The sequence below is a fragment of the Aedes albopictus genome, chromosome 1, assembly GCF_035046485.1.
Source record: "Aedes albopictus strain Foshan chromosome 1, AalbF5, whole genome shotgun sequence".
Classification (NCBI taxonomy): Eukaryota; Metazoa; Arthropoda; class Insecta; order Diptera; family Culicidae; genus Aedes; species Aedes albopictus.
In genome coordinates this window covers 166,747,534-166,774,641 of record NC_085136.1, presented here as the reverse complement: position 1 = coordinate 166,774,641, position 27,108 = coordinate 166,747,534, and the positions used below count along the sequence as shown (strand labels likewise).

Sequence of the window (27,108 nt, the reverse complement as noted above, 5' to 3'; positions counted from 1 at the left end):
TATAACTCGAAAGTTACACCGAAAACCACCTCGAAACGAAATGTTGTTGAAAAGAGGAGAGATAGAGCTACTATTTACAATAATAAAAAGTTGGGTCGGCCATACTGATTTTGGCCGCCATCTTGGATTTTTATACAAAAACATTTTTTTCACCATGAGGGCAACCACCAGGGGGTTAGACACTCTTAATCTTCTGATACTAATCTTTTCTAATCTTTCCTAATCTTTTCTAATCCCGCCTAATCCCATTAGAAAATTAAATTCCGTTTTTACTTCAGTGTATAAAACTTACTGTCAAATTTGCTTTCGTTTTGGTGAATGTGCCGCGTTTTTCACGTTTTTTTTTTGTGAAATTAAATTTTGTGCGCGATCTATGTGATTTTCAGGATATTTTGGGTTAATTTTACATCCGGAAACGAAACACCGGTAAGCTGCAAGAACCAGAGCAGGAATAAGGACTGAAACTAGAGCGGAGAGTTCTGCGAGTGCCGAATATTGAACGGTTTCGAGTGCGTTTGCAGATCGGACGGGTGCCTGAGTGGAAGCAGCTGCAGAACACCAATCGACACCACCCGGAATAAATATGATGCGGATCCACTGCCGGAACGCGATCGTCTTCGCCTTCCTCGTCTTTCTGCTCATCCTGATGTTTGGGTTTCTTGAAGCTCTTAATCAACTTCTTTTTGTTGTTTTTTTCCTTTTCTGCTTCATGTCTCGTCATCCTCTCGCCGGGAGGTTCCAGCTGCCGTTGCCGATAGCACTGCATCCGAAGGTCCGAGGTATGTTGTATTTTTCTTCTCAATTTTTTGTTCTAATCAAATTTTAACCCATTCCATCTCCACTTCCGTATCGTCAACATGGGCCAGGCACGCCCGGAGGGTCCAGGCAACGGATCGGGGTCCGGTATTCCAAAATATGAAGGGCCAGTTCACCTGCAATTTTGACCTTTTCCAACCGGGCGCAACAGAGCTGCAAAATCTGATCAACATGCTAAGTATTTGGATCAAGATTCTGGAAAACAAAACCGAGCAACTGCCCAAGTAAGTACTATTAAACTTTATTCTTATCAGTTTTGAAGCCTGTTTTCTGTACTTCAGTTTCGCGAATCTGTGGCGAACATCGTTTTTGTAGGATTTTGCCCACCCCATTTTTGTCCTGCCCACCGTATCCTTCCGGTTTTGGTGATCTAAGTAAAGATTCCACTGCAGTGCACAGGGTCAAAGTTTGTCCAAAAAGAAATCAATGCTCAAACATCTTGTTTGACTCGATGGAATTTTCATTAGTGCCAAACCGATGTTGTTTCTTGAGTTCTTTCCTTGTCAAATATTTGACCCTGTGTACTTGAGACGTAAGAAGTTCTCACATTCCAAATGTTCGCAAATTTACCCCTTTCTTGTGCTTCTACGCTGCCCGTTGGGTTTCCCAGATCCTAACTATAAGGCGCTGCAGACAGGTGGCCCTCCTGGGCGATGAATTATGCTGCCATACCATGCTTACCAGCTGTTTTGTTTTGAGCTGGTGATGGCATTCTTCTGTCCTTGTGGGTGTTGGCTCATTCCAGTTCTCCTTGGTCAAAATTTAACTGTCAAAAGTGGTCAAATCTAGACCAACATTTGAAAAGGGCGGAAGAGCCAAAATGTAAACAAATCACATTATCTGATATTTCAAGAGAACATACCAAAAATAGTTGCCTCCTCTCGAAATTTCCCCAAAAATATTAATCCATCATCGTTGAAAGCAAATTTAAATAAAGGCGTAATTCCACACTACTATCGCTTGTCGGTAATGTGTTGTTCCGCCCAAGATATTTGCATTGGATAAAAATGCTTTAAAATGCTTGAAATGGTAAACAGTTGTGAAAGAATAGCTAAATTAATTCTTTTATCATTTTAGTTTATCATTTTTCTCGAAAAGTCAAGTCCTTATTTATATTTAAGTCACAAATTGATTTTACTCCCTCATCGAAACGCATGCGTCATTCCGCCCCGCTTCATCGCCTGTTGAAATGTCAAAGTGGAAATACACCGTGCACTTATTACTGTTGTTGCTTCCAGTTTGTTGTTACGCCCGGGTAATTTTATTCGTTTTTGTTCATTTCAACCCGTTCGCGGCCCATCATTGATGAATTTCGGTGGTAATATCCCTTCGCCGTGTCTTCGTCGTTAAAGAAAAGCCCTCAGAGAATCCCAATCCAGATGGCAAAAACCAGATATTCCTCCGCGGGCAGGAGCTTCCGTTTGTTTGCTTCTGATGAAAAAAAAACACCCCAACAGCAGCAGCAGAAAACTGAAAGCATCCTTCCTTATGCTTCTCCGGTAAGTGAATCCTATTGACCAGGTAAAGTGGAATCAGAGTGATTATTGTTACTTCGTCCGGCCGGTGGAACGACAGGTTCGTAGGTGCACTAATCGAAAAATAATTACTAATTATTAGTATTGTCGTCGCGGTTGAAACCCGAAGTTTCCCCACACCCGACAATCGAATTTTCTCAAAATCTGTTCGTAAAAGCCAACGTCGGACGTAGTGCGCTGGACAGCGGACCTGGCCCTCTATCCAGCGCACTGCGCCCGACGTACATCCGACACACGGTTTAGGAGAAACATCGAATTTCGCGTGTCAAAAATTCCGATTTTCAACTGCACGAACAATACATACAGGTATCGAGAGAAAGATTTTGAATGACAGATGGAACTGTTCCGAAGTGGAACTACACTGCATATGATCGCATATCAGTCCCATATTCGCTGGCTTTCCTATGGGACAGTTATGCGATCATAAGCTGTACAGGAATGGAAAATAGATATACCTAGTGCGTTTAAAACATCATTTCACTGCAAATTATGTAGAAGATATTTTAAACCTTGACATTCTGCTGGTCTGCCGGTTGCTCGCCACACTCGGAAAACATGTTTCTTATTTTCCAACGTTAATTTATTGCACTCTGCTAGTTTTAGTTTTTATAATCTTTCTATAAACCAAAAAAAGTACTCGGGCGTAACGACAAAAGGAAGCGGCAGCAGGTACTAATTGCCGGGCGTAAATCCAGTGTTGGCTGTCAAGCGGCGAAGCATGTTAGGCGTAATGACGGAAAGTTTTCAATGTGGGCGTGCACTTTTTGGTAGTTTTTGACACCACATCAGATAGAATGCATTGTTTTCATTATAATTCATGAATCAATCATAACTATTCTCCATAAATTGTAAAATAGGAATAAATTTTCGATTGAAAAACTTTGTATTGCGTTTTCTCGATTCGAGGATTTTGGAAATCCGCCTTTTTCACATGTTGGTCTTCAAATATTTGGTCAAAGAGTGTCATACTAGCTTAAGTTTTTGGCATGTTTGCATACCTATTTGAAAATGTTTCATTTTTCATTGAAAGTCTACTTTGTGACATATGTACATTGTCGAAGCGATGAGAGCGCTTTAAATATTGTCCAATTGTTTTCATATTTTTCTGCAAAAAAAAAACAGCTTTCAAAATCCATTTACAACTGACTGAAAAAAAAATATAGTTCTTGAATAAACTACCAATATATTTAATCAGATGATATATGACAAGAGAAAAAAATAGAAGATATGGTAGGTATTTTTGTCAGAGAAAAACCGAGTTTTCTGCTAGTTGGTCCATCTTTCCCTCTTAAAAAATCATGAGGGCAAAACGAGTAACATTTTGAAAATTTCTTGTCGTGAAACAGATTTCAAACTTTTCAATCATGTTAAGCATAGCTGACTAGTGCATTTAAGAATCGTGGTAGAAAACAGAAAATTGTGATTGGTGTTCAGGTGACCCACCTCGTGCCTCTCCCCTTATACTTTAGCTGTGCGCAGACTTAGGAACGTAGACACCTCAGAAATTTCATTATTTTACATAAACATCAGTGTTTTATTTATATTTTTTTCCTTTTTCAGACAAACCTGTTCGGTTTAGAATTTTTTAAGATTCCAGTATACAGGGTCAAATAATTGACAAGGATAGAGTTCAAAAAACAGCATCTGTTTGACATTAATGAAAACTCGAACGAGTTCAACAGGATGTTTGAGCATTGGTTTCTTTATGGACAAATATTTTATCCTGTTTACTGTGATTAAAATTGAAAAACTCTTAGGTGCACAGAATATGGGACCTTCACGAAAAATTCTAATCACTTATTTATTCTTTTGATTATTTATCTCATTATCTTATGTCATAATCTTGATTTCTTCTCTAAAATATTTGAAAGCTTGCACTTCACCCACGTAGCTAAAAGCAAACCAATAATCCATTTTTTAATCTATTCCAGTATTTCCTATTAATCATGGTTAGCTAGCTTTAACTTGATTATCTAACCATGGTAAACATTTCTACTTTGTCACCCGCCACATCTCGTCGTTGGAAACGATGAATTAGTACGAAAAGTGTCCGGTCACATGATAGTTATTGTTATGTACATTTTTTTTATTTCAGAATAAATAGTACTGCATGGGAGGGGGTGGGTGGTGTTGTTTTAATGGGTATTTAAAAGCATCCGAAATTCACTGGAGGAGGGTTCTCTGGCCCTGACCATTGTTGTAACGATAATTTGTTATTAGAAATGTTCACCATGTCCTCTCACATTGTTAGGTGATACAAAGTATGTATATTTACTTGCAGAAAATGACCATTGCTTCATTTGTTTCGTAGTCCATAAGATATACTTCAAAGTAATAATAATACATAATATTATGCCGTTAAAAAGGTTCACCATGTCCTCTCAAGTTGTTAGGTGATACAACTACAACTACGTTTACTTGATGAAACAGATCACTTCTGTTCGCAATCCATAAGAAGGATTGTGGGACACCATACTAAAGTTCGTGCATACGGGTAAGTACAAACAGTAAAACAAAGCTGTTCAGTCTTATAGGTAAACTGTTTTATGTTATAACATGTTGATAGTCAAGACAATTTACTTCTCCGCCTACTTATTCATCAAGTCCTCTGGAGTTGTTTGGTGACGCAAAATACATTTTTTTTTGAAGATAGATGCAGTTATTGGAGTAGCACATACGGTATTCTTCCTGGTGATCAGAAATTGATGTAAAGAAGGTTCGTCATGTCCTCTCTAGTTGTTTGGTGAAGCATAACACATATATTGAACAGATCTTGCCGTGTAGAAGGTTCACCAAGTCCTCTAAAGTTGTTTGGTGAAGCAAATCTCATCTACGTTCAAAATTAATTGATTCTCTTTAGGTATTTCTCCTATTGAACAGATCTTGCCGTGTAGAAGGTTCACCAAGTTCTCTAAAGTTGTTTGGTGAAGCAAAACTCATCTACGTTCAAAATTGATTGATTCTCTTTGTAGTTATTCCTCCTATTGAACAGATCTTGCCGTGTAGAAGGTTCACCAAGTCCTCTAAAGTTGTTTGGTGAAGCAAATCTCATCTACGTTCAAAATTGACTGATTCTCTTTATTTCTCCTATTGAACAGATCTTGCCGTGTAGAAGGTTCACCAAGTCCTCTAAAGTTGTTTGGTGAAGCAAATCTCATCTACGTTCAAAATTGATTGATAGTTATTCCTCCTATTGAACAGATCTTGCCGTGTAGAAGGTTCATCAAGTCCTCTAAAGTTGTTCGGTGAAGCAAAACACATCTACGTTCAAAATTGATTGATTCTCTTTATAGCTATTCCTCCTATTGGTCAGATCTTGCCGTGTAGAAGGTTCACCAAGTCTTCTAAAGTTGTTCGGTGACGCAAAATATATCTACGTTTAACCCTCTACTTCCCATGGTTGCTCTAGAGCACCATCGATTTTCGACGAACTCGAGATAAACGGAATCAGATTAATATGATGCAATAGTTTTTAGAATATGATTGTAATCCCATTAGGTAAACCCAACTCCCAACTACTTGTTTCAATAGTGGAACTATTGATAAACAATCAAAATACTATTGATTTACAACTATTTTTTTTGTTGATTTCGAAAATTTTGACCAATTTGGAATAACTTTTGTTCGAGCACTTTTTTCGGAAACGCTTTCTTGGCATAGAAATAGTCGTTCAAAGTCGTGGGAAGGAAAGGGTTAAAATTGATTGATTCTCTTTGAAGTTATCCCTCCTATTGAACAGATCTTGCCGTGTAGAAGGTTCACCAAGTCCTCTAAAGTTGTTTGGTGAAGCAAATCTCATCTACGTTCAAAATTGATTGATTCTCTTTATTTCTCCTATTGAACAGATCTTGCCGTGTAGAAGGTTCACCAAGTCCTCTAAAGTTGTTTGGTGAAGCAAATCTCATCTACGCTCAAAATTGATTGATAGTTATTCCTCCTATTGAACAGATCTTGCCGTGTAGAAGGTTCTCCAAGTCCTCTAAAGTTGTTTGGTGAAGCAAATCGCATCTACGTTCAAAATTGATTGATAGTTATTCCTCCTATTGAACAGATCTTGCCGTGTAGAAGGTTCACCAAGTCTTCTAAAGTTGTTTGGTGAAGCAAATCTCATCTACGTTCAAAATTGATTGATAGTTATTCCTCCTATTGAACAGATCTTGCCGTGTAGAAGGTTCACCAAGTCCTCTTAGGTTGTTTGGTGAAGCAAAACACATCTACGTTCAAAATTGATTGATTCTCTTTAGGTATTTCTCCTATTGAACAGATCTTGCCGTGTAGAAGGTTCATCAAGTCCTCTAAAGTTGTTTGGTGAAGCAAATCTCATCTACGCTCAAAACTGATTGATAGTTATTCCTCCTATTGAACAGATCTTGCCGTGTAGAAGGTTCACCAAGTCTTCTAAAGTTGTTTGGTGAAGCAAATCTCATCTACGTTCAAAATTGATTGATTCTCTTTATAGGTATTCCTCCTATTGATCAGATCTTGCCGTGTAGAAGGTTCATCAAGTCCTCTAAAGTTGTTCGTTGAAGCAAAACACATCTACGTTCAAAATTGATTGATTCTCTTTATAGCTATTCCTCCTATTGATCAGATCTTGCCGTGTAGAAGGTTCACCAAGTCTTCTAAAGTTGTTTGGTGACGCAAAATATATCTACGTTTAAAATTAATTTATTCTCTTTGTAGTTATTCCTCCTATTGAACAGATCTTGCCGTGTAGAAGGTTCATCAAGTCCTCTAAAGTTGTTCGTTGAAGCAAAACACATCTACGTTCAAAATTGATTGATACTCTTTATAGCTATTCCTCCTATTGATCAGATCTTGCCGTGTAGAAGGTTCACCAAGTCTTCTAAAGTTGCTCGGTGACGCAAAATATATCTACGTTTAAAATTGATTGATTCTCTTTGAAGTTATCCCTCCTATTGAACAGATCTTGCCGTGTAGAAGGTTCACCAAGTCCTCTAAAGTTGTTTGGTGAAGCAAATCGCATCTACGTTCAAAATTGATTGATAGTTATTCCTCCTATTGAACAGATCTTGCCGTGTAGAAGGTTCACCAAGTCCTCTAAAGTTGTTTTGTGAAACAAATCTCGTCTATGTTCAAAATTGATTGATTATCTTTATAGTTATTCCTCCTATTGAACAGATCTTGTCTTGTAGAAGGTTCACCAAGTCCTCTAAAGTTGTTCGGTGACACATAACACATCTACGTTTAAAATTGATTGATTCTCTTTGTAGTTATTCCTCCTATTGAACAGATCTCGCCGTGTAGAAGGTTCACCAAGTCCTCTTAGGTTGTTTGGTGAAGCAAAACACATCTACGTTCAAAATTGATTGATTCTCTTTAGGTATTTCTCCTATTGAACAGATCTTGCCGTGTAGAAGGTTCACCAAGTCCTCTAAGGTTGTTTGGTGAAGCAAAACTGTCAAAAAAAAAACGTAAACCTTGACTGAACGGACAATATGTGTTCCGTTCCAGGCTTAAGCCGGTAGCTACATGGGCATAGGTGAAGTTTAGTATATTTGTTTTTAAACAAGTTCTTCCTTAAAACATCTTAGAAACACCATCTCATCAGATTATAGAATATTATTTTATTCACTAAGAAATTGTTAATGAAATGGTTCACTAAGTCCTCTTAAATTCCTAGGTGCTTTTGCAGAGGACGCTGATGGCTGGAACTAGAAGACGATGCTAACGGAGTGGTCAGACTACTTCCATGGGTGATGCTGCCTCTGGCTATCACTCCTACGCTTACACTCCCCGCGGTTGTTTTTTTTAGCTTGATGGTCGTGAGTGGGTCTACTGGCAGTGATCGCTGGCCGGAACTGCTTTACCGGCGCTGCCATTGGTGGGATGCGGATTCGATGACCGGAAGGTGAAATGAGAATGGTGTAAATTCCTACTTAATGTAAATTCCGTGATGGTTTTCTGCCGCATCAAACAAATTCTCTCCATGGCATCCTCGCAGTACGCCAGAAGGCAATGGACACACCTGTGGCGACCAAACTTGGCCAAGGAACCCTCAACAGCCGCTTCAGACCTCCATTGGCAACGAGAATTTCTTATGGCACAGCAGCAATGCCAGATACCACTAGTTTACAGCATTTTTGAACTCGGTAAGCTGATGATCATTTTTGGTGTAGAATCATGCCCTGAATTCGAAAACGCGAAGGAAAAAAATTACAGTAGAGCGGAAAATTTTTCGACTTCCCATACAACGTTGATGATTTGAAATCGATTTTTGTTCTATTTTCAAGCAAAGTCGCTCACTTCAAACATCTTATTCTTCGTAATCAATGCTCCGATTGAGCTGAAATTTTTACTGTAACTCGCCTACATATGATATGTCAAATAAACGTCGAGAAAGAATTTTTAAGTTGGTTTTTTCTTATTGAAAAAAATACATTTCTTCAAAAAATTTTGGGAATTTTGCTAAAATTTAAGAAGATCGTCCCCAAAACTCGCCAATATCATGAATTTCATCAATCTGACGCAAAACCTGTATTCAGATGATCGAATGGTATTGTATTCAGCTTTTAATTTATGGAAAAAGATTTAAAATTGGTTGAAAAAAACGCAATATATTTGAATTTTAGTAAATTACATATTTTGAAAAGTTACAAAACTCGATATTGAGGTAAAACTCAAAAACTGTTCTACTTTAATTTTTTTGAAGGTCGGTTCCGAAATCAGCACTAAATTGTGCTTCAAAAATTTTGGTCGTTGACAGAAGTTCACGACTTTCGTTTTATTTTGTAAACTTGTGTACTTCAGCGCCTCGAATACCAGGCAGATATATTTGGCGTCCAGATTCTCGATGTAGCGGAATATCAGACTTATCGCGTTGTGTTCGAAGACGTGCGGCAAGAATTCCTGATAATTGTGCTGATTCTGCGAATGGAGTGACGTGAGAAAAGTCGGAGTCGTATATCGAGGTGAGAAATCTCGACTCGAATGAGGTGACTCTCCATTTGATTTACACGGCGAGTCACTTCATTCGAGAGTGGATTCTTCATCTCGATATACGACTCCGACTTTTCTCACGTCACTCCATTCGCAGAATGAGCACAAATCTCTCATTGGCGTAAGGTACCGCAGGATCAACATCTGGCTGGTGGCTATCGTTTCCGGGAAGATCGAATTCTTGTTCCGATGGGCCAGCCGTCCCTCGGCATCCTTGGTGTTCCAACTGCATTCATTCTGAAAGAGTGTTTAAATTAGGTACCGAAATGACGCCATTCGGAGGGATCCCAGTACCGTTCCCGGAAGGTACCCCTGAATGGGCTCTCCTCACTGCCAGCGGCCGGATTACTTTCGCCCTCCAACATCCCGGAATCAAGCGCAGCGGAACATCCGCTGGAAACCCAAAGTTTTGGTGGCTGCACCTCAGATTCAAATCACAGGTTGAGCTAAGAAAGGAAGAAAACATTGCAATCAACAATGGCAATTTGCGTATTCGGAGAAATCTTACCATTTTATCTACCTACAGGGTATTCTCAATGCAAATGCAACGGAGCTGGAACAAAACTGGGTAAAACAGATGTTACAACGGTCACAACAAAGCTAATCCCGATGCGTGCCGTCCGGAAGAAGCGAGACTTGTTTTGGGAATAGAGTTAATAAACTATAGAGGACGAATGTCGCTGCTGTTCCCTTTGTTCTCGCTCGCAAACATGTCGGGTATCTATCTGTCAAACTGCATACTTTTTCGCTTTGACACTTATAGCCCGGCCTATCTCCACCAGCAAGAGATGTTTCGGCAGCGACGCCAGCGACATTCTTCCTCTATAGTTTATTATTGCGCGCAAACCCCAAAATTTTATTCTCACCTTTGGGTTTCCGCGCCGACGACCCAGCGCCAGATTCGGCGACAAAGAAATATGACAGCATTCGCCAGACAGTTGGCAATCCTGATATTTGACGGCGGCCGTTCGTTAGTTGTGTGAGTCGACTGTTGTCATGCAAATAGAGCATTTTGCTGATAGTTAGGTTATTGTTGACAGATTTTTTGTGGTATTAGTGTGCTATTTGGCGATTTGCTGTATCGCGTAAGCCTTCGCTGGAACAAAACGTCATGTATCCCAGCGAAGCAACGAAAATTTGCAGTGAAAAAAGCAATACCTCTATTGTTTTGGGGCACCGGCTTGAACTTTTGTTTATCAACAAAACCGTTACACTGAACAAAAATGGTAATGGCTTTTGTTTTGCAAAGCGATTTCTTAATCCCGCCTAATCTTTCTTAATCTTGCTTAATCTTTGTACAAAAAAGATAAAATGGTAAGATTTCTCCGAATACGCAAATTGCCATTGTTGATTGCAATGTTTTCTTCCTTTCTTAGCTCAACCTGTGATTTGAATCTGAGGTGCAGCCACCAAAACTTTGGGTTTCCAGCGGATGTTCCGCTGCGCTTGATTCCGGGATGTTGGAGGGCGAAAGTAATCCGGCCGCTGGCAGTGAGGAGAGCCCATTCAGGGGTACCTTCCGGGAACGGTACTGGGATCCCTCCGAATGGCGTCATTTCGGTACCTAATTTAAACACTCTTTCAGAATGAATGCAGTTGGAACACCAAGGATGCCGAGGGACGGCTGGCCCATCGGAACAAGAATTCGATCTTCCCGGAAACGATAGCCACCAGCCAGATGTTGATCCTGCGGTACCTTACGCCAATGAGAGATTTGTGCTCATTCTGCGAATGGAGTGACGTGAGAAAAGTCGGAGTCGTATATCGAGATGAAGAATCCACTCTCGAATGAAGTGACTCGCCGTGTAAATCAAATGGAGAGTCACCTCATTCGAGTCGAGATTTCTCACCTCGATATACGACTCCGACTTTTCTCACGTCACTCCATTCGCAGAATCAGCACAATTATCAGGAATTCTTGCCGCACGTCTTCGAACACAACGCGATAAGTCTGATATTCCGCTACATCGAGAATCTGGACGCCAAATATATCTGCCTGGTATTCGAGGCGCTGAAGTATCTGGCATTGCTGCTGTGCCATAAGAAATTCTCGTTGCCAATGGAGGTCTGAAGCGGCTGTTGAGGGTTCCTTGGCCAAGTTTGGTCGCCACAGGTGTGTCCATTGCCTTCTGGCGTACTGCGAGGATGCCATGGAGAGAATTTGTTTGATGCGGCAGAAAACCATCACGGAATTTACATTAAGTAGGAATTTACACCATTCTCATTTCACCTTCCGGTCATCGAATCCGCATCCCACCAATGGCAGCGCCGGTAAAGCAGTTCCGGCCAGCGATCACTGCCAGTAGACCCACTCACGACCATCAAGCTAAAAAAAACAACCGCGGGGAGTGTAAGCGTAGGAGTGATAGCCAGAGGCAGCATCACCCATGGAAGTAGTCTGACCACTCCGTTAGCATCGTCTTCTAGTTCCAGCCATCAGCGTCCTCTGCAAAAGCACCTAGGAATTTAAGAGGACTTAGTGAACCATTTCATTAACAATTTCTTAGTGAATAAAATAATATTCTATAATCTGATGAGATGGTGTTTCTAAGATGTTTTAAGGAAGAACTTGTTTAAAAACAAATATACTAAACTTCACCTATGCCCATGTAGCTACCGGCTTAAGCCTGGAACGGAACACATATTGTCCGTTCAGTCAAGGTTTACGTTTTTTTTTTGACAGTTTTGCTTCACCAAACAACCTTAGAGGACTTGGTGAACCTTCTACACGGCAAGATCTGTTCAATAGGAGAAATACCTAAAGAGAATCAATCAATTTTGAACGTAGATGTGTTTTGCTTCACCAAACAACCTAAGAGGACTTGGTGAACCTTCTACACGGCGAGATCTGTTCAATAGGAGGAATAACTACAAAGAGAATCAATCAATTTTAAACGTAGATGTGTTATGTGTCACCGAACAACTTTAGAGGACTTGGTGAACCTTCTACAAGACAAGATCTGTTCAATAGGAGGAATAACTATAAAGATAATCAATCAATTTTGAACATAGACGAGATTTGTTTCACAAAACAACTTTAGAGGACTTGGTGAACCTTCTACACGGCAAGATCTGTTCAATAGGAGGAATAACTATCAATCAATTTTGAACGTAGATGCGATTTGCTTCACCAAACAACTTTAGAGGACTTGGTGAACCTTCTACACGGCAAGATCTGTTCAATAGGAGGGATAACTTCAAAGAGAATCAATCAATTTTAAACGTAGATATATTTTGCGTCACCGAGCAACTTTAGAAGACTTGGTGAACCTTCTACACGGCAAGATCTGATCAATAGGAGGAATAGCTATAAAGAGTATCAATCAATTTTGAACGTAGATGTGTTTTGCTTCACCGAACAACTTTAGAGGACTTGATGAACCTTCTACACGGCAAGATCTGTTCAATAGGAGGAATAACTACAAAGAGAATAAATTAATTTTAAACGTAGATATATTTTGCGTCACCAAACAACTTTAGAAGACTTGGTGAACCTTCTACACGGCAAGATCTGATCAATAGGAGGAATAGCTATAAAGAGAATCAATCAATTTTGAACGTAGATGTGTTTTGCTTCAACGAACAACTTTAGAGGACTTGATGAACCTTCTACACGGCAAGATCTGATCAATAGGAGGAATACCTATAAAGAGAATCAATCAATTTTGAACGTAGATGAGATTTGCTTCACCAAACAACTTTAGAAGACTTGGTGAACCTTCTACACGGCAAGATCTGTTCAATAGGAGGAATAACTATCAATCAGTTTTGAGCGTAGATGAGATTTGCTTCACCAAACAACTTTAGAGGACTTGATGAACCTTCTACACGGCAAGATCTGTTCAATAGGAGAAATACCTAAAGAGAATCAATCAATTTTGAACGTAGATGTGTTTTGCTTCACCAAACAACCTAAGAGGACTTGGTGAACCTTCTACACGGCAAGATCTGTTCAATAGGAGGAATAACTATCAATCAATTTTGAACGTAGATGAGATTTGCTTCACCAAACAACTTTAGAAGACTTGGTGAACCTTCTACACGGCAAGATCTGTTCAATAGGAGGAATAACTATCAATCAATTTTGAACGTAGATGCGATTTGCTTCACCAAACAACTTTAGAGGACTTGGAGAACCTTCTACACGGCAAGATCTGTTCAATAGGAGGAATAACTATCAATCAATTTTGAGCGTAGATGAGATTTGCTTCACCAAACAACTTTAGAGGACTTGGTGAACCTTCTACACGGCAAGATCTGTTCAATAGGAGAAATAAAGAGAATCAATCAATTTTGAACGTAGATGAGATTTGCTTCACCAAACAACTTTAGAGGACTTGGTGAACCTTCTACACGGCAAGATCTGTTCAATAGGAGGGATAACTTCAAAGAGAATCAATCAATTTTAACCCTTTCCTTCCCACGACTTTGAACGACTATTTCTATGCCAAGAAAGCGTTTCCGAAAAAAGTGCTCGAACAAAAGTTATTCCAAATTGGTCAAAATTTTCGAAATCAACAAAAAAAATAGTTGTAAATCAATAGTATTTTGATTGTTTATCAATAGTTCCACTATTGAAACAAGTAGTTGGGAGTTGGGTTTACCTAATGGGATTACAATCATATTCTAAAAACTATTGCATCATATTAATCTGATTCCGTTTATCTCGAGTTCGTCGAAAATCGATGGTGCTCTAGAGCAACCATGGGAAGTAGAGGGTTAAACGTAGATATATTTTGCGTCACCGAACAACTTTAGAAGACTTGGTGAACCTTCTACACGGCAAGATCTGACCAATAGGAGGAATAGCTATAAAGAGAATCAATCAATTTTGAACGTAGATGTGTTTTGCTTCACCGAACAACTTTAGAGGACTTGATGAACCTTCTACACGGCAAGATCTGTTCAATAGGAGGAATAACTATCAATCAATTTTGAACGTAGATGAGATTTGCTTCACCAAACAACTTTAGAGGACTTGGTGAACCTTCTACACGGCAAGATCTGTTCAATAGGAGAAATAAAGAGAATCAGTCAATTTTGAACGTAGATGAGATTTGCTTCACCAAACAACTTTAGAGGACTTGGTGAACCTTCTACACGGCAAGATCTGTTCAATAGGAGGAATAACTACAAAGAGAATCAATCAATTTTGAACGTAGATGAGTTTTGCTTCACCAAACAACTTTAGAGAACTTGGTGAACCTTCTACACGGCAAGATCTGTTCAATAGGAGAAATACCTAAAGAGAATCAATTAATTTTGAACGTAGATGAGATTTGCTTCACCAAACAACTTTAGAGGACTTGGTGAACCTTCTACACGGCAAGATCTGTTCAATATATGTGTTATGCTTCACCAAACAACTAGAGAGGACATGACGAACCTTCTTTACATCAATTTCTGATCACCAGGAAGAATACCGTATGTGCTACTCCAATAACTGCATCTATCTTCAAAAAAAAATGTATTTTGCGTCACCAAACAACTCCAGAGGACTTGATGAATAAGTAGGCGGAGAAGTAAATTGTCTTGACTATCAACATGTTATAACATAAAACAGTTTACCTATAAGACTGAACAGCTTTGTTTTACTGTTTGTACTTACCCGTATGCACGAACTTTAGTATGGTGTCCCACAATCCTTCTTATGGATTGCGAACAGAAGTGATCTGTTTCATCAAGTAAACGTAGTTGTAGTTGTATCACCTAACAACTTGAGAGGACATGGTGAACCTTTTTAACGGCATAATATTATGTATTATTATTACTTTGAAGTATATCTTATGGACTACGAAACAAATGAAGCAATGGTCATTTTCTGCAAGTAAATATACATACTTTGTATCACCTAACAATGTGAGAGGACATGGTGAACATTTCTAATAACAAATTATCGTTACAACAATGGTCAGGGCCAGAGAACCCTCCTCCAGTGAATTTCGGATGCTTTTAAATACCCATTAAAACAACACCACCCACCCCCTCCCATGCAGTACTATTTATTCTGAAATAAAAAAAATGTACATAACAATAACTATCATGTGACCGGACACTTTTCGTACTAATTCATCGTTTCCAACGACGAGATGTGGCGGGTGACAAAGTAGAAATGTTTACCATGGTTAGATAATCAAGTTAAAGCTAGCTAACCATGATTAATAGGAAATACTGGAATAGATTAAAAAATGGATTATTGGTTTGCTTTTAGCTACGTGGGTGAAGTGCAAGCTTTCAAATATTTTAGAGAAGAAATCAAGATTATGACATAAGATAATGAGATAAATAATCAAAAGAATAAATAAGTGATTAGAATTTTTCGTGAAGGTCCCATATTCTGTGCACCTAAGAGTTTTTCAATTTTAATCACAGTAAACAGGATAAAATATTTGTCCATAAAGAAACCAATGCTCAAACATCCTGTTGAACTCGTTCGAGTTTTCATTAATGTCAAACAGATGCTGTTTTTTGAACTCTATCCTTGTCAATTATTTGACCCTGTATACTGGAATCTTAAAAAATTCTAAACCGAACAGGTTTGTCTGAAAAAGGAAAAAAATATAAATAAAACACTGATGTTTATGTAAAATAATGAAATTTCTGAGGTGTCTACGTTCCTAAGTCTGCGCACAGCTAAAGTATAAGGGGAGAGGCACGAGGTGGGTCACCTGAACACCAATCACAATTTTCTGTTTTCTACCACGATTCTTAAATGCACTAGTCAGCTATGCTTAACATGATTGAAAAGTTTGAAATCTGTTTCACGACAAGAAATTTTCAAAATGTTACTCGTTTTGCCCTCATGATTTTTTAAGAGGGAAAGATGGACCAACTAGCAGAAAACTCGGTTTTTCTCTGACAAAAATACCTACCATATCTTCTATTTTTTTCTCTTGTCATATATCATCTGATTAAATATATTGGTAGTTTATTCAAGAACTATATTTTTTTTTCAGTCAGTTGTAAATGGATTTTGAAAGCTGTTTTTTTTTTGCAGAAAAATATGAAAACAATTGGACAATATTTAAAGCGCTCTCATCGCTTCGACAATGTACATATGTCACAAAGTAGACTTTCAATGAAAAATGAAACATTTTCAAATAGGTATGCAAACATGCCAAAAACTTAAGCTAGTATGACACTCTTTGACCAAATATTTGACCACTTTTGACAGTTAAATTTTGACCAAGGAGAACTGGAATGAGCCAACACCCACAAGGACAGAAGAATGCCATCACCAGCTCAAAACAAAACAGCTGGTAAGCATGGTATGGCAGCATAATTCATCGCCCAGGAGGGCCACCTGTCTGCAGCGCCTTATAGTTAGGATCTGGGAAACCCAACGGGCAGCGTAGAAGCACAAGAAAGGGGTAAATTTGCGAACATTTGGAATGTGAGAACTTCTTACGTCTCAAGTACACAGGGTCAAATATTTGACAAGGAAAGAACTCAAGAAACAACATCGGTTTGGCACTAATGAAAATTCCATCGAGTCAAACAAGATGTTTGAGCATTGATTTCTTTTTGGACAAACTTTGACCCTGTGCACTGCAGTGGAATCTTTACTTAGATCACCAAAACCGGAAGGATACGGTGGGCAGGACAAAAATGGGGTGGGCAAAATCCTACAAAAACGATGTTCGCCACAGATTCGCGAAACTGAAGTACAGAAAACAGGCTTCAAAACTGATAAGAATAAAGTTTAATAGTACTTACTTGGGCAGTTGCTCGGTTTTGTTTTCCAGAATCTTGATCCAAATACTTAGCATGTTGATCAGATTTTGCAGCTCTGTTGCGCCCGGTTGGAAAAGGTCAAAATTGCAGGTGAACTGGCCCTTCATATTTTGGAATACCGGACCCCGATCCGTTGCCTGGACCCTCCGGGCGTGCCTGGCCCATGTTGACGATACGGAAGTGGAGATGGAATGGGTTAAAATTTGATTAGAACAAAAAATTGAGAAGAAAAATACAACATACCTCGGACCTTCGGATGCAGTGCTATCGGCAACGGCAGCTGGAACCTCCCGGCGAGAGGATGACGAGACATGAAGCAGAAAAGGAAAAAAACAACAAAAAGAAGTTGATTAAGAGCTTCAAGAAACCCAAACATCAGGATGAGCAGAAAGACGAGGAAGGCGAAGACGATCGCGTTCCGGCAGTGGATCCGCATCATATTTATTCCGGGTGGTGTCGATTGGTGTTCTGCAGCTGCTTCCACTCAGGCACCCGTCCGATCTGCAAACGCACTCGAAACCGTTCAATATTCGGCACTCGCAGAACTCTCCGCTCTAGTTTCAGTCCTTATTCCTGCTCTGGTTCTTGCAGCTTACCGGTGTTTCGTTTCCGGATGTAAAATTAACCCAAAATATCCTGAAAATCACATAGATCGCGCACAAAATTTAATTTCACAAAAAAAAAACGTGAAAAACGCGGCACATTCACCAAAACGAAAGCAAATTTGACAGTAAGTTTTATACACTGAAGTAAAAACGGAATTTAATTTTCTAATGGGATTAGGCGGGATTAGAAAAGATTAGGAAAGATTAGAAAAGATTAAATAAATAGTTTTTAACAGAAAAGTACCTGATTATGGTACAGTTACATTAACAGAAGCAGGAGACATACTGTTTGGAACTTAATCCAAACTGTAATTTACTATGCGGGTAGTGTTTTGCTATAACTACCGGTGGACGAATAAATGTCCCATGTGCAAAAACAGACAATCGAGCAAATCGCGTCCAAAGTTTGAAAAAGTAAATTGTCTCAACTATGAAGTATAAATGCTGAATCGAGTTCTAACATCAACCGATTTTGAATATGAACACCAATTTTTGTTTAAGAGCGATTTTATAGTTCTATACTGCCCCCACTCGCATAACAGTCCCATATGAATAGGAAACCCAGCAAAGATGGGACTGGGGGCGAGTGGGGGCAGTATAGGATTTCCAATGAAACGTGACGCTTATGCGTCGTTTTTCTAGAACAAATAATCGTTCAAAAATTTCGATTTGTCTTAAAGTACTCCGCGGGCCGCATCTTAAGGCCCGCGGGCCGCAAGATGAACACCACTGTCCACACAATATCCTATACAATAATAAAACAACAACTAAATCGCTGCTTCAAATCATCGGTAAGATTTGTCTACGGACTTCGACGACGTGAAACGACTGAATTGGTGCGACACACTATAGTTGGATGTGATCTCCCTGAATTCTACCGTCGACGTATCTGTCACTTCATGTATGGGGCCTACCATGGTAACCATCCGGACTACATCACTCAGCATACACCAATAGGCCGGAACGAACGGGCTAGATCTTTCATCCTGCCACAGCACACCACTAGTCTACGCAAAAGTGTGCTGGTATATGGCGCATCGGTTTGGAACGCATTACCACTCTCCGTGAGGCAACAACCAACATTGACGTCTCTCAAAACTGCACTGTATACGATCAACTAACCAAATAAGTTATATAGCAATAGTTTTTTACTTGTAACTATTACCAGAATTGCCTGTAGTTATCCAGTGTTATCTGTATTTTTTCCCATTTGTGGTTTTCCTTGACATGACTTAAAGTTCAAAACTAACATTGTAACGTTTTGACGTTTTTATTCTGTTTAAGTAAAATAAAGTTTGAATTCTGTTAGATTAAATTGTTAAATTTTTTGAATATTTCGATTTTGATTTTAAAATTTGTCTTCTTTTTTATAATTCATTATTAGTTTTCATGATTATTTTAGTTTAATTTGTAGCTTTTGACGTTTTTATCTTTTCAAGTAAAATCTCATTTGAATTAGATTCGTTGAATTTGACTTTCAGTTTGAACCGTTTCTATTAGTAGAGATTATCCGTTTCATGTAAGGTTTGTGTCTAGACTAAGCTAATGACGATTCATGTTGCGTATCTTATAGGACTTTTTTCGATGGTGCAAAATAGATTTACAGCCATGTGCGAGCTGAATTTGGCGCACTTGTAAATAATTGTTTGTACATTCAATAGACGACTGCTTCAATAGCAGGAAATTTACTTGACTAGAGAAATCGACTTGACTCCATCATTTTAAGTTAGAGTCGGCAAGAGAACAGAAGTGAGCTTCGGCGACCTTCTGCCAGTTTTTTTTAGTTTGTAAAGGTGTGTAGTGTTTCGAAATAATGTAGTTCAGTTGTATGAAGTGAATTTAATGTTTATTGTCTTTGTTTTTCGTTACTTAGTGGACTAAATTTAGGATCTTGTCGCCAGGGGCAGACACTCTGTTCCCTGAGCATTCGTTTAAGTTTTCCAAAGGTAATTGTGAATTTGAACTCGTTTTTAGTGTATATTGTTTTAACTCTGTGTTTCGTCCTTGGACCTCAGCGTCCAAGAGACGCTTTTTATTTTGGCTTCAAGCCTTTCTCGCTACTCCTCGCCCGCCAAAACTGGCAGTCAAACGGAGAGTAGGGATGATATCCGGCCTACCCGCGTGCGGTTTAAGCACGATCGGGCAGAGTACCGGACCGCCGACACTCCCCCTCCGCACCTTTAGTTCGGCGAACGTTTTGGAGAGCGAACCGACGTCGACGACTGGCCACGGCGAAGCATCGAGTCGTCGCTTCAAGAAATCCTGCGCAGGTACGTCGTTTTGAGTTCATGGTCATGATTACACACACACACACACACACACACACACACACACACACACACACACACACACACACACACACACACACACACATCAGGGCAGCAGGGACAGGAGTCCAGGGGCTTGACGAACCCCCCCTCTGCGAGTCGGGTGGGAGCTTAGGAATTATTTCTTAAGCGAAAAAACTGCATACATCCGTATGGATTACCACCTTTGGCACTTCTCTCGAGAAGTGACCGAGCTCCTCCCAGTTAGCTCAAGCAGAGGATGCCTAGGATGTGGTGGGGGTTCAACAGTGGGCTCTGTTGGATCTCCATAAAAAGCCACACATCCGTAAGCAACTCCGTACAAGCGACCTGGTACCGCTTTCAAAGTGCCTTAGCCCAACAATTGGAGTGCCAACCGGCACATCAGGATCGATGCCAGTAACATCCTGATTATGGTATACTGGTGAAGGCGTATTACAACGGACATGTTACGAATCATGGATAGGATGGCGATGTTGGGCTGACAGGCGTGTCATTCTGCTCCCTGAGTAAGGAAGGGTGATACCGACTTGAAACGGCGAGTGGGCTCATGGCGCGACTGCCTCCGTCCCGGTAAAACCTTGGCAGGCCTCCGGATACGTTCGAAATCTGTCCATCAATTCTGATGGGTACGTAGGTTCGGATGAATCATTCCCGATCTATGCTGATCTGGCACTGAACCCGGCCCCCATAAGGGTCCGTGTCAACCCTAGCATGGCCTCACTGCCTGCAGGCATAGACGTTTGCAGGTATAGATAACCATGGGATCACGAAGGCGACTACGTACGGCGGATGGAGATAGCGGCTCGGAGGGGGGACCCTGAAGAATGGAAGAAGATAAATGTCAAAGCGAAGTAGGAGCGGCAAATCCGTTTGTCAGAAGGGGTTTAACGCGGACACCACCGCCGCAAACCCAACAGGTGCAAACGCAGCTCGAACAAGAGCAGGAGCAACAGCAGCAGCAGCAGCAACAGCAGCAGCAGCATCAGCAGCAGCAGCAACAGCAGCAGCAGCAACAGCAGCAGCAGCAACAACTGCAGTTCAGTGTGTGGACAAAACCACCAAAACAACCGAGGGTGGAGGCAGCCAAAAAGCTAGTGGACGAGCTTCACGAGTATGTCGACAAGAGAAGCAACGTCCACAAAGACATCAAGGCGTTGGTGATCAAGATCCAAGGCGCTCTTGGATCGGCTGTAAAGGAGTGGAAACACGTAGTTCAGAGAGCAGAAGCAGCGGAGAAGGAGTTGTCAGTGGCCAAGACTGCCATTGAAGCAAGTCGCGCGGCGGAAGCGCGAAGGGCAGAAGTCAACACGGTTGCGAATGGAGTGAACGTAGCGAGAAGTATTCCCCCAAGGATGCAGACCACGCCTTACTTCACACCGAAGAGGCAAAGGGCATCGCCTGGAGATGCTAGGCCAGGTGGCTCCAAGAAGCACAAGGAAGCTAGTGTCACTGAAGTCCAGCCGGCTCTCGAAGCAACTGACGAGGTAAACAGCCATAGTTCTTGGCAGGTCGTCGGTAGAAAGAAGGGAAAAGCGAAGAAGAAAACCAGACCCGAAAAACCTAAATTGGTCAGGAGGAAGAATAAGGGCGAGGCTCTTATCGTTAAAGCAAGCGGCGACTCGTACGTGGAGGTCTTACGTGCCATGAGGACGAATCCGAACCTCAACGAGCTAGGAGCAGACGTGAAGAAGATCAAGCGTACCCGCAACGGAGAGATGATCCTCTTGTTGAAAAAGGAACCAAAAGCTAGCAGCGTTTCGTACAAAGAGTTAACCGAGAAAGCTTTGGGCAACATGGTGGAAGTGATAGCCTTGTGTCCAGAGGCGACTATTACGTGTAAAGACCTGGATGAGATCACGTCGGAGGAAGATATAAGGCTTGCTTTGAAAGAGCAATGTGAGCTGGGAGAAGTCCGGATGTCCATCCGCATACGAAATGGACCTTCCGGTACCAAGGTGGCAGCGATTAAACTACCGATTGATGCTGCCAACAAGGTGCTGAGGATAGGAATCGTGAGAGTAGGCTGGTCCGAGTGCCCACTGAGTGTCTCTGAACCTGAAGTGTGCTTCAGGTGTCAAGAGTTCGGGCACATCGCACGGTACTGTAAAGGGCCGGATAGAAGTAATCTATGCAGAAGGTGTGGAGAAGAAGGCCACAAAGCGCAGGGCTGCAGCAAGCCTCCGAAATGCCTGATTTGCGCAAACACGAAGGATAGCAGCAACCACGCTACAGGAGGCATGAAATGCGCGGCCTTCAAACGAGCTAGTACAACGAAACCCCAGTGGAGATAGTACAAGTAAACCTCAACCACTGTGATACAGCCCAACAGTTGTTGTGGCAATCAGTTGCGGAACACAAGTGCGATGTCGCTATTATCTCTGAGCCCTACCGTATTCCACCAGGAAATGGGAACTGGACGTCAGACAGAGCTAAAACAACAGCGATATGGACAGTGGGAAAATACCCCTTGCAAGAAGTGGTGTATACCGCAGATGAAGGCTTCGTGATCGCCAAAATTAATGGCGTTTTCATCTGCAGCTGCTATGCACCTCCAAGATGGACAATAGAGCAGTTTAACCAGATGCTGGACAAGCTAACTGAAGAGCTAACGGATCGTAGACCTGCTGTTATAGCCGGTGACTTCAATGCTTGGGCGATCGAATGGGGCAGCCGCCTTACAAGTCCAAGAGGGAGCAACCTCCTAGAGGCGCTTGCCAAGTTGAACGTCGATCTTGCCAACGAAGGTACTATCAGCACCTATCGCAGGGAAGGTCGAGAATCCATAATAGACGTTACTTTCTGCAGCCCTGGACTGATCAGAAATTGGAGAGTGCACGAGGGATACACCCACAGCGACCATCAAGCAATCCGATATCGCATTGGGCGCGATCCACAGGTGGTATCAGGCGGAGCGCAGGTAAATGAGCGGAGGTGGAAAATCGCGAATTTTAACAAAGACGCGTTCGCGGAAGCGCTGCGGCTGGAAGCTGTAGTTAACCCCAGCGTGGACGAGCTGATTGCGCTACTATCACGCGCGTGCGATGCAACCATGCCGAGAGAGGGCAAGCCAAGACACAGTCGGCCCCCAGCTTATTGGTGGAACTCGAAGATCGCCGACCTACGAGCGAACTGTCACCGAGCTCGGAGGAGAATGCAGAGAGCCCGCAACGACGCTGAAAGAGCAGTTCGCAGGCCAGCTTATACGGCAGCTAGAGCTGCACTTAACAGAGAAATCAAGCTCAGCAAAAAGGCATGTCTAGAAGAGCTTTGTCGGAACGCAAATTCTAATCCGTGGGGAGACGCCTACAGAGTAGCCATGGCGAAAATAAGGGGACCAGCTGTACCACCGGAAAGGTGTCCGGAGAAGATGAAAGCCATCGTAGACGCGCTATTTCCGCAGCATGAACTGATGGGTTGGCCACCCACACCGTACGGTGCTCAGGAGGATCAGGAAGCGGAAGCTCGAATAACCAACGAGGAGCTGATAACAATAGCAAAAGCTCTTAAAACAAAGAAGGCTCCGGGACCAGACGGTATCCCGAACGTAGCGGTGCGAACAGCAATCCTAACGAACCCGGAACTATTTAGGATTACGTTTCAAAGGTGTATCAATGATGGCAACTTCCCCGACACATGGAAGCGCCAAAATCTTGTGTTACTGCCGAAACCAGGGAAGCCTCCTGGAGATCCTTCAGCATACAGGCCAATCTGCCTGTTGGATACTGTCGGCAAAGTGCTGGAAAGAGTGATCCTCAACAGGCTCACAAAATACACGGAAGGAGAGCACGGCCTGTCCGATATGCAGTTTGGCTTCCGGAGGGGTAGATCCACTGTCGATGCCATCCGAACGGTCGTGGAAGCAATGCAGACGGCGCAAAATCAAAAGAGAAGAGGTAACCGCTACTGCGGAGTGATCACGCTGGACGTGAAAAATGCGTTCAACAGTGCTAGTTGGGTTGCAATCGCCGATGCGCTGCACAAACTGAGAGTTCCCGAGTACCTCTGTAGCATTATGAGCAGCTATTTTCAGAATCGGACATTGATCTACGATACTGACAACGGGAGAAGAAGTAAAACCATAACAGCGGGAGTTCCCCAGGGATCCATTCTCGGTCCGACCCTCTGGAATGCTATGTATGACGAAGTACTGAAGCTGCGCCTCCCCAGGGGCGTGAAGATTATCGGTTTCGCGGACGACGTGGCGCTCCTAGTGATCGGTGAATCATTGGAGGAAGTAGAAGTGCTCGCCACGGAGGCGATAGATGTTGTCGAAAACTGGATGCGGGGGAAAAAGCTGGCCCTAGCTCATCACAAGACCGAGATGGTCTTGATAAGCAACCGAAAGGCGGTACAACAGGCGAAAATTTCGGTCGGAGAGTGCATCATCGAATCGAAGCGGAATGTGAGACACCTGGGAGTTATGTTAGACGATAGGCTAAACTTTAACAGTCACGTCGACTACGCGTGTGAAAGGGCTGCAAAGGTGATTTCGGCACTATCTCGGATCATGCCCAACAACTCAGCGATCAGCAGTAGCAAGAAGCGACTACTGGCAAGTGTGTCCACATCGGTACTCCGATACGCAGCGCCTGTGTGGGTGACGGCACTACAGACAAGGAGGAACAGATCTCGGCTGAACAGTACGTTCAGGTTGATGGCCATGCGAGTATGCAGTGCGTACCGTACAATTTCGTCAGAAGCAGTCTACGTGATAGCCGGAACTATTCCCATAGATCTTCTACTCGAGGAAGAAAACGAGTGCTATAGAGATAGAGGCATATCAGGAGTTCGAAGAAGAGCCCGAGCTGACACCGTAAGAAAGTGGCAACAGCAGTGGGATAACGCTGAAAACGGTAGATGGACCCATCGGCTCATTCCGAACGTTTCAACCTGGTTGGATAGGAAACACGGGGAGGTCAACTTTCACCTGACACAGTTCTTGTCAGGCCACGGATGTTTCCGGAAGTACCTGCATCGATTCGGGCACGCAGAGTCCCCACTTTGCCCAGCATGCCCGAGTAATGAGGAGACACCAGAGCACGTGCTTTTCCACTGTCCCAGATTCAGGGCAGCACGAGACGGGATGTTAGCGGAGAGTATCACAAGCCTTAGCCCCGACAACATTGTAGAACGAATGTGTCGGGAAGAAAGCACCTGGAATGCGGTGAACAGGGCTGTGGGACAGATCCTGTCGTCACTGCAGCGGAAATGGCGTGAAGACCAAAGGGCATCGGATCGCGATCGGAGTAGGCTAGATCCACCGTCGGGGACTAGTCCGAGTAGTCGTAGCGCTCTGGTCTTGGGTCGTCGGGGCGCCGGTGAACCGGAAGCCACCCTCCAACCGGAATCATCGAACCGACCTCGGCACCTGACTGGTCGGGATCAAACCACCGTGTTCGGGAGAACTTCCATCGCCGGGGAACTCTCCGTCGGAGTAGGCTAGCTCCACCGCCGGGGACTAGGACGAGTATGTCGCGAGAAGCACCAGTGAATGGTCGTCGGGGCGCCTGTGAACCGGAAGTCACCCTCCAACCGGAATCGCAGGACCGACCTCGGCACCGATCTGGGAAGTATCGGTTCGGAAGATCTTCCATCGCCGGGGAACTCTTCGTCGGAGTAGGATAGATTCACCGCCGGGGACTATCTGAGTAATCAGCGCCCGTGGAAAACCACTGGTTCGGGTCGTCGGAGCGCCAGCGTACCGGAAGCCATCCTCCAACCGGAATCGCCGGACCGACTTCGACACCCTGCCAATCAACATCGAAGGAATACGCAACGCGAACAACGGTTTCGGGAGATATTCTACCGCCGGAGAACTCTCCGTCAGAGTAAGCTAGCTCCACCGCCGGGGACTACGCTGAGTCGCAAGAAACTACGTCGAATCAACCGGGTTCGAGTCGTCGGGGCGCCAGCGAACCGGAAGCCACCCTCCAACCGGAATCGCCGGACCGACCTCGGCACTCAACCGGTTCGCCCAGGAAAAGGTCAACGAACGCAGCGAGAAAGCCACCCGAAGTAGAATAGCCACCCTCCAACTGGCATTGGCCGAACTGACCTCGGCATTCCACTGGTCAACTTGGAGAGCAGCAGTAGTATGTCAAAGGTCACGAGAGCGCAGCAGTTAAAGATTAAGATAAAGCTCATGAGAGCGCAGCAGTTATGTTGGAGATAAAGTCAGCGATCTAGCGTGACTAGCTATGCCTGATAACAAGTGAAGTGCATGAGCACAGCCCCCCCGAAGTAGTCGCTTCTAGTGGAATCCGGGGGAAGCAGGCACTGTAGACCTTGGTGGAGGTTAGAGGCGTAGGGTTCAGAGTTCTCTTCTCTGTTCTGAGTCCCTCACGAACTGGCACGCGATGGACGAAATCGGTAGCACTGGTCATGCTTATCGAACGCGTGTCGGGAAGGCAGAAAGGCTTTACCACCAAGTAAAAAAAAAAAAAAAAAAAAAAAAAAAAAAAAAAAAAAAAAAAAAAAAACACACACACACACACACACACACACACACACACACACACACACACACACACACACACACACACACACACACACACAAACACACACTTGACAAGCATTGTGAAAAATAATATACTTTGGACGAATTCAGTTGTTTAGTTTTCTTTGTTTCTTTTGTTTTTTGTTACTTTTATTTAAATAAATTCATTTCAAACACTTTTTATTGTACGGTTATTGTTGTTCATTCAGTTTCTAGTCTCTTTTGGTGTAAATTTCCGTTATAGTTTCAGTTCGTTTGTTTTTGGTGTGTATAAATTAGTGCGTTTTGGGTTTAAGTTCAATTTAGCGGCCGTTCGAGAAAGCCCTCGAGATAAGAGTCGTGGATTTAGTCGGGCAAACCTAAAATGAACCGGTGGTCTCTCGTTAGCGAGAGTGGCGCAAAAGCCACCGCGTTTTATGATCTCTCGAGCTAATTCGGCGAACGGTTACAACATGTTACCGTTTAGTAAAATAAATACAATACAATACAATACAATACAATATCCAGTTCATTCGAATATCGAGAGGGACTACGACAAAGTGATGGACTTTCCTGCCTACCTTTTAACATCGCCCTGGAAGGTGTTATGCGACGAGCCGGGCTCAATAGCCGCGGTACGATCTTCACAAAATCCGGCCAATTTGCCTGTTTTG

At 42.5% G+C, this 27,108-nt stretch overlaps 3 long non-coding RNA genes across 3 annotated transcripts; 1 reads left to right on the top strand and 2 right to left on the bottom strand.

Annotated features, from left to right (window-relative positions):
* Window positions 1–297: 297 nt before the first annotated feature.
* Window positions 298–4,479, top strand: LOC134286012 (uncharacterized). Its single transcript, XR_009996836.1, has 4 exons — window positions 298–426; window positions 736–779; window positions 867–1,040; window positions 4,283–4,479. It is a non-coding gene; the product is annotated as an uncharacterized LOC134286012 (long non-coding RNA).
* Window positions 4,480–9,398: 4,919 nt separating this feature from the next.
* LOC134286009 (uncharacterized) lies at window positions 9,399–10,140 on the bottom strand. The gene is made up of 3 exons (XR_009996835.1): window positions 9,820–10,140; window positions 9,606–9,757; window positions 9,399–9,548 (listed from the first exon to the last, which is right to left on the bottom strand). It is a non-coding gene; the product is annotated as an uncharacterized LOC134286009 (long non-coding RNA).
* A 5,145-nt stretch (window positions 10,141–15,285) lies between these two features.
* Window positions 15,286–17,770, bottom strand: LOC134286003 (uncharacterized). Its single transcript, XR_009996834.1, has 4 exons — window positions 17,642–17,770; window positions 17,289–17,332; window positions 17,028–17,201; window positions 15,286–15,482 (listed from the first exon to the last, which is right to left on the bottom strand). It is a non-coding gene; the product is annotated as an uncharacterized LOC134286003 (long non-coding RNA).
* Window positions 17,771–27,108: the final 9,338 nt, after the last annotated feature.